Source organism: Schistocerca nitens, unplaced genomic scaffold, assembly GCF_023898315.1.
Source record: "Schistocerca nitens isolate TAMUIC-IGC-003100 unplaced genomic scaffold, iqSchNite1.1 HiC_scaffold_363, whole genome shotgun sequence".
Taxonomy (NCBI): domain Eukaryota; kingdom Metazoa; phylum Arthropoda; class Insecta; order Orthoptera; family Acrididae; genus Schistocerca; species Schistocerca nitens.
Window position 1 is genome coordinate 6,110,773 of NW_026045897.1, and position 8,597 is coordinate 6,119,369.

An 8,597-nucleotide genomic window follows, 5' to 3' on the forward strand; every position below is an offset into this window, starting at 1 on the left:
TTTACTGTATCCATTGGACCTTCCCATTGACGATGAAACACAGAAATTGCATCGGAATTAGATATAAGAGACACAACGCCGACTTAAGTACTTGAAAACTGAGTCTTCTTACGGTGTATGTTTGAGGGTTTCCTGTGTCACCCGTTTTACATTCCGACGCACCTCTGCAGATTTACTGTATCCCTTGGACTTTCCCATTGGCGATGAAACACAGAAAGTTGCATCGGAATTAAATATAAGAGACACAATGACGTCTTAAATACAGGAAGACTGAGTCTTCCTACTGTCTATGTATTGAGCGTTTCCTGTGTCACCAGTTTTACATTCCGATGCACCTCTGCAGGTTTACTGTATCCCTTGGACCTTCACAATGACGATGAAGCAGAGAAATTCCATCGGAATTAAATATAAGAGACACAATGACGTCTTAAGTACAGGAAGACTGAGTCTTCCTACTGTCTATGTTTTCAGCGTTTCCTGTGTCACCAGTTTTACATTCCGATGCACCTTTGCAGGTTCACTGTATCCCTTGGACCTTCACAATGACGATGAAGCAGAGATATTCCATCGGAATTGAATATAAGAGACACAATGCCGACTTCAGTACAGGAAGACTGAGTCTACCTCCTGTCTATGATTTGAGCGTTTCCTGTGTCACCAGTCTTACATTCCGATGCACCTCTGCAGATTTACTGTATCCCATGGACCTTCCCATTGACGATGAAACACAGAAATTGCATCGGAATTAAATATAAGAGACACAATGCCGACTTAAGTACAGGAAGACTGAGTCTTCGTACTGTCTATGATTTGAGCGTTTCCTGTGTCACCAGTTTTACATTCCGATGCACCTCTCCAGGTTTACTGTATCCATTGGACCTTCCGATTGACGATGAAACACAGAAATTGCATCGGAATTAAATATTAGAGTCACAATGCCGACTTAAGAACAGGAAGACTGAGTCATCCTACTGTCTATGTTTTGAGCGTTTCCTGTGTCACCAGTTTTACATTCCGATGCACCTCTGCAGGTTTACTGTATCCATTGGACCTTCCCATTGACGATGAAACACAGAAATTGCATCGGAATTAAATATAAGAGACACATCGCCGACTTAAGTACAAGAAAACTGAGTCGTCTTACGGCCTATTTTTTGAGCGTTTCCTGTGTCAACAGTTTTACATTCCGATGCACATCTGTAGGTTTACTGTATCCCTTGGGCCTTCCCATTGACGATGAAACACAGAAATTGCATCGGAATTAAATATAAGAGACACAATGCCGACTTAAGTACAGGAAGACTGAGTCTTCGTACTGTTTATGATTTGAGCGTTTCCTGTGTCACCAGTTTTAGATTCCGATGCACCTCTGCAGGTTTACTGTACCCATTGGACCTTCACATTGACGATGAAACAGAGAAATTGCATCGGAATTAAATATAAGAGACACAACGCCGACTTAAGTACAAGAAAACTGAGAATTCTTACGGTCTATGCTTTGAGCGTTTCCTGTGTCACCAGTTTTACATTCCGATACACCTCTGCAGGTTTACTGTGTCACTTGGACCTTCCCATTGACGATGAAACGCAGAAATTGCATCGGAATTAAATATAAGAGACACAATGCCGACTTAAGTACAGGAAGACTGAGTCTTCCTACTGTCTATGTTTTGAGCGTTTCCTGAATCACTAGTTTTACATTCCGATGCACCTCTCCAGATTTACTGTATCCATTGGACCTTCCCATTGACGATGAAACACAGAAATTGCATCGGAATTAAATATTAGAGACACAATGCCGACTTTAGATCAGGAGGACTGAGTCTTCCTACTGTCTATGTTTTGAGCGTTTCCTGTGTCACCAGTTTTACTTTCCGATGCACCTCTGCAGGTTTACTGTTTACCCTTGGACCTTCCCATTGAGGATGAAACACAGAACTTGCATCGGAATTAAATATAAGAGACACAATGCCGACTTAAGTACAGGAAGACAGAGTCTTCCTACTGTCTATGTTTTGAGCGTTTCCTGTGTCACCAGTTTTACATTCCGATGCACCTCTTCAGGTTTAGTGTATCTCGTGGGCCTCCCCATTGACGATGAAATACAGAAATTGCATCGAAATTAAATATAAGAGACACAATGACGACTTAAGTACAGGAAGACTGAGTGTTCCTACTGTCTATGTTCTGAGCGTTTCCTGTGTCACCAGTTTTACATCCCGATGCACTTCTCCAGGTTCACTGTATCCATTGGACCATCCCATTGACGATGAAACACAGAAATTGCATCGAAATTAAATATTAGAGACACAATGCCGACTTAAGAACAGGAAGACTGATTCATCCTACTGTCTATGTTTTGTGCTTTTCCTGTGGCACCAGTTTTACATTCCGATGCACCTCTGCAGGTTTACTGTACCCATTGGACCTTCCCATTGACGATGAAACACAGAAATTGCATCGGAATTAAATAAAAGAGACACAACGCCGACTTAAGTACAAGAAAACTGAGTCTTCTTACGGTCTATGCTTTGAGCGTTTCCTGTTTCACCAGTTTTACATTCCGACGCACCTCTGCAGGTTTACTGTATCCCTTGGACCTTCCCATTGGCGATATAACACAGAAATTGCATCGGAATTAAATATAAGAGACACAATGAAGTACAGGAAGACTGCGTCTTCCTACTGTCTATGTTTTGAGCGTTTCCTGTGTCACCAGTTTTACATTCCGATGCACCCTTGCAGGTTTACTGTATCCCTTGGACTTTCACAGTGACGATGAAACACAGCAATTGCTTTGGAATTAAATATAAGAGACACAATGACGTCTTTAGTACAGGAAGACTGAGTCATCGTACTGTTTATGATTTGAGCGTTTCCTGTGTCACCAGATTTACATTCCGATGCACCTCTGCAGGTTTACTGTATCCCTTGGACCTTCCCATTGGCGATGAAACACAGAAATTCCATCGGAATTAAATATAAGAGACACAATGAATTACAGGAAGACTGAGTCTGCCTACTGTCTATGTTTTGAGCGTTTCCTGTGTCACCAGTTTTACATTCCGTTGCACGTCTGCTGGTTTACTGTATCCATTGGACCTTCCCATTGACGATGAAACACAGAAATTGCATCGGAATTAAATATAAGAGACACAACGCCAACTTAAGTACAAGAAAACTGAGTCTTCTTTCGGTGTATGTTTGAGCGTTTCCTGTGTCACCAGTTTTACATTCCGACGCACCTCTGCAGGTTTACTGTATCCCTTGGACCTTCCCATTGGCGATGAAACACAGAAAGTTGCATCGGAATTAAATATAAGAGACACAATGACGTCTTAAGAACAGGAAGACTGAGTCTTCCTACTGTCTATGTATTGAGCGTTTCCTGTGTCACAAGTTTTACATTCCGATGCACCTCTGCAGGTTTACTGTATCCCTTTGACCTTCACAATGACGATGAAGCAGAGATATTCCATCGGAATTAAATGGAAGAAACACAATGCCGACTTAAGTACAGGAAGACTGAGTCTACCTCCTGTCTATGATTTGAGTGTTTCCTGTGTCACCAGTCTTACATTCCGATGCACCTCTGCAGATTTACTGTATCCCATGGACATTCCCATTGACGATGAAACATAGAAATTCCATCGGAATTAAATATAAGAGACACAATGCCGACTTAAGTACAGGAAGACTGAGTCTTCCTACTGTCTATGTTTTGAGCGTTTCCTGGGTGATCAGTTATGCATTCTGATGCACCTCTGCAGGTTTACTGTATCACTTGGACCTTCCCATTGACGATGAAACAGAGGAATTCCACCGGAATTAAATATAAGAGATACAATCCCAACTTAAATACAGGAAGATTTAGTCATCCTACTGTCTATGTCTTGAGCGTTTCCAGCGTCACCAGTTTTACATTCCGATGCACTTTTGCAGGTTTACTGTATCCCTTGGACCTTCCCATTGACGATGAAACACAGAAATTGCATCGGAATTAAATATAAGAGACACAACGCCGACTTAAGTACAAGAAAACTGTGTCTTCTTACGGTCTATGTTTTGAGCGTTTCCTGTGTCACCAGTTTTACATTCCGACGCACCTCTGCAGGTTTACTGTATCCCTTGGACCTTCCCATTGGCGATGAAACACAGAAATTGCATCGGAATTAAATATAAGAGACACAACGCCGACTTAAGTACAAGAAAACTGTGTCTTCTTACGGTCTATGTTTTGAGCGTTTCCTGTGTCACCAGTTTTACATTCCGACGCACCTCTGCAGGTTTACTGTATCCCTTGGACCTTCCCATTGGCGATGAAACACAGAAATTGCATCGGAATTAAATATAAGAGACCCAATGACGTCTTAAGTACAGGAAGACTGAGTCTTCCTACTGTCTATGTTTTGAGCGTTTCCTGTGTTACCAGTTTTACATTCCGATGCACCTCTGCAGGTTTGCTGTATCCCTTGGGCCTTCCCATTGACGATGAAACACAGAAATTGCATCGGAATTAAATATAAGAGACACAATGCCGACTTAAGTACAGGAAGACTGAGTCTTCCTAATGTCTATGTTTTGAGCGTTTCCTGTGTCACCAGTTTTGCATTCCGATGCACCTCTGCAGGTTTACTGTACCCATTGGACCTTCCCATTGACGATGAAACAGGAAAATTGCATCGAAATTAAATATTAGAGACACAATGCCGACTTACGAACAGGAAGACTGAGTCATCCTACTGTCTATGTTTTGAGCGTTTCCTGTGTCACCAGTTTTTCATTCCGATGCAACTCTGCAGGTTTACTGTATCCATTGGACCTTCCCATTGACGATGAAACACAGAAATTGCATCGGAATTAAATATAAGAGACACAATGACGTCTTAAGTACAGGAGGACTGAGTCTTCCTACTGTCTGTGTTTTGAGCGTTTCCTGTGTTACCAGTTTTACATTCCGATGCACCTCTGCAGGTTTACCTTATCCCTTGGACCTTCACAGTGACGATGAAACACAGCAATTGCTTTGGAATTAAGTATAAGAGACACAATGCCGACTTAAGTACAGGAAGACTGAGTCTTCGTACACTCTACGCTTTGAGCGTTTCCTGTGTCTCCAGTTTTACATTCCGATGCAGCTCTGCAAGTTTACTGTATCCCTTGGACCTTCACAGTGACGATGAAACACAGAAATTGCATCGGAATTAAATAAAAGAGACAAATTGCCGACTTAAGAACAGGAAGACTTAGTCCTCCTACTGTCTATGTCTTTTAGCGTTTCCTGTGTCACCAGTTTTACATTCCGATGCACCTCTGCAGGTTTACTGTATCCATTGGACCTTCCCATTGACGATGAAACACAGAAATTGCATCGGAATTAGATATAAGAGACACAACGCCGACTTAAGTACTTGAAAACTGAGTCTTCTTACGGTGTATGTTTGAGGGTTTCCTGTGTCACCCGTTTTACATTCCGACGCACCTCTGCAGATTTACTGTATCCCTTGGACTTTCCCATTGGCGATGAAACACAGAAAGTTGCATCGGAATTAAATATAAGAGACACAATGACGTCTTAAATACAGGAAGACTGAGTCTTCCTACTGTCTATGTATTGAGCGTTTCCTGTGTCACCAGTTTTACATTCCGATGCACCTCTGCAGGTTTACTGTATCCCTTGGACCTTCACAATGACGATGAAGCAGAGAAATTCCATCGGAATTAAATATAAGAGACACAATGACGTCTTAAGTACAGGAAGACTGAGTCTTCCTACTGTCTATGTTTTCAGCGTTTCCTGTGTCACCAGTTTTACATTCCGATGCACCTTTGCAGGTTCACTGTATCCCTTGGACCTTCACAATGACGATGAAGCAGAGATATTCCATCGGAATTGAATATAAGAGACACAATGCCGACTTCAGTACAGGAAGACTGAGTCTACCTCCTGTCTATGATTTGAGCGTTTCCTGTGTCACCAGTCTTACATTCCGATGCACCTCTGCAGATTTACTGTATCCCATGGACCTTCCCATTGACGATGAAACACAGAAATTGCATCGGAATTAAATATAAGAGACACAATGCCGACTTAAGTACAGGAAGACTGAGTCTTCGTACTGTCTATGATTTGAGCGTTTCCTGTGTCACCAGTTTTACATTCCGATGCACCTCTCCAGGTTTACTGTATCCATTGGACCTTCCGATTGACGATGAAACACAGAAATTGCATCGGAATTAAATATTAGAGTCACAATGCCGACTTAAGAACAGGAAGACTGAGTCATCCTACTGTCTATGTTTTGAGCGTTTCCTGTGTCACCAGTTTTACATTCCGATGCACCTCTGCAGGTTTACTGTATCCATTGGACCTTCCCATTGACGATGAAACACAGAAATTGCATCGGAATTAAATATAAGAGACACATCGCCGACTTAAGTACAAGAAAACTGAGTCGTCTTACGGCCTATTTTTTGAGCGTTTCCTGTGTCAACAGTTTTACATTCCGATGCACATCTGTAGGTTTACTGTATCCCTTGGGCCTTCCCATTGACGATGAAACACAGAAATTGCATCGGAATTAAATATAAGAGACACAATGCCGACTTAAGTACAGGAAGACTGAGTCTTCGTACTGTTTATGATTTGAGCGTTTCCTGTGTCACCAGTTTTAGATTCCGATGCACCTCTGCAGGTTTACTGTACCCATTGGACCTTCACATTGACGATGAAACAGAGAAATTGCATCGGAATTAAATATAAGAGACACAACGCCGACTTAAGTACAAGAAAACTGAGAATTCTTACGGTCTATGCTTTGAGCGTTTCCTGTGTCACCAGTTTTACATTCCGATACACCTCTGCAGGTTTACTGTGTCACTTGGACCTTCCCATTGACGATGAAACGCAGAAATTGCATCGGAATTAAATATAAGAGACACAATGCCGACTTAAGTACAGGAAGACTGAGTCTTCCTACTGTCTATGTTTTGAGCGTTTCCTGAATCACTAGTTTTACATTCCGATGCACCTCTCCAGATTTACTGTATCCATTGGACCTTCCCATTGACGATGAAACACAGAAATTGCATCGGAATTAAATATTAGAGACACAATGCCGACTTTAGATCAGGAGGACTGAGTCTTCCTACTGTCTATGTTTTGAGCGTTTCCTGTGTCACCAGTTTTACTTTCCGATGCACCTCTGCAGGTTTACTGTTTACCCTTGGACCTTCCCATTGAGGATGAAACACAGAACTTGCATCGGAATTAAATATAAGAGACACAATGCCGACTTAAGTACAGGAAGACAGAGTCTTCCTACTGTCTATGTTTTGAGCGTTTCCTGTGTCACCAGTTTTACATTCCGATGCACCTCTTCAGGTTTAGTGTATCTCGTGGGCCTCCCCATTGACGATGAAATACAGAAATTGCATCGAAATTAAATATAAGAGACACAATGACGACTTAAGTACAGGAAGACTGAGTGTTCCTACTGTCTATGTTCTGAGCGTTTCCTGTGTCACCAGTTTTACATCCCGATGCACTTCTCCAGGTTCACTGTATCCATTGGACCATCCCATTGACGATGAAACACAGAAATTGCATCGAAATTAAATATTAGAGACACAATGCCGACTTAAGAACAGGAAGACTGATTCATCCTACTGTCTATGTTTTGTGCTTTTCCTGTGGCACCAGTTTTACATTCCGATGCACCTCTGCAGGTTTACTGTACCCATTGGACCTTCCCATTGACGATGAAACACAGAAATTGCATCGGAATTAAATAAAAGAGACACAACGCCGACTTAAGTACAAGAAAACTGAGTCTTCTTACGGTCTATGCTTTGAGCGTTTCCTGTTTCACCAGTTTTACATTCCGACGCACCTCTGCAGGTTTACTGTATCCCTTGGACCTTCCCATTGGCGATATAACACAGAAATTGCATCGGAATTAAATATAAGAGACACAATGAAGTACAGGAAGACTGCGTCTTCCTACTGTCTATGTTTTGAGCGTTTCCTGTGTCACCAGTTTTACATTCCGATGCACCCTTGCAGGTTTACTGTATCCCTTGGACTTTCACAGTGACGATGAAACACAGCAATTGCTTTGGAATTAAATATAAGAGACACAATGACGTCTTTAGTACAGGAAGACTGAGTCATCGTACTGTTTATGATTTGAGCGTTTCCTGTGTCACCAGATTTACATTCCGATGCACCTCTGCAGGTTTACTGTATCCCTTGGACCTTCCCATTGGCGATGAAACACAGAAATTCCATCGGAATTAAATATAAGAGACACAATGAATTACAGGAAGACTGAGTCTGCCTACTGTCTATGTTTTGAGCGTTTCCTGTGTCACCAGTTTTACATTCCGTTGCACGTCTGCTGGTTTACTGTATCCATTGGACCTTCCCATTGACGATGAAACACAGAAATTGCATCGGAATTAAATATAAGAGACACAACGCCAACTTAAGTACAAGAAAACTGAGTCTTCTTTCGGTGTATGTTTGAGCGTTTCCTGTGTCACCAGTTTTACATTCCGACGCACCTCTGCAGGTTTACTGTATCCCTTGGACCTTC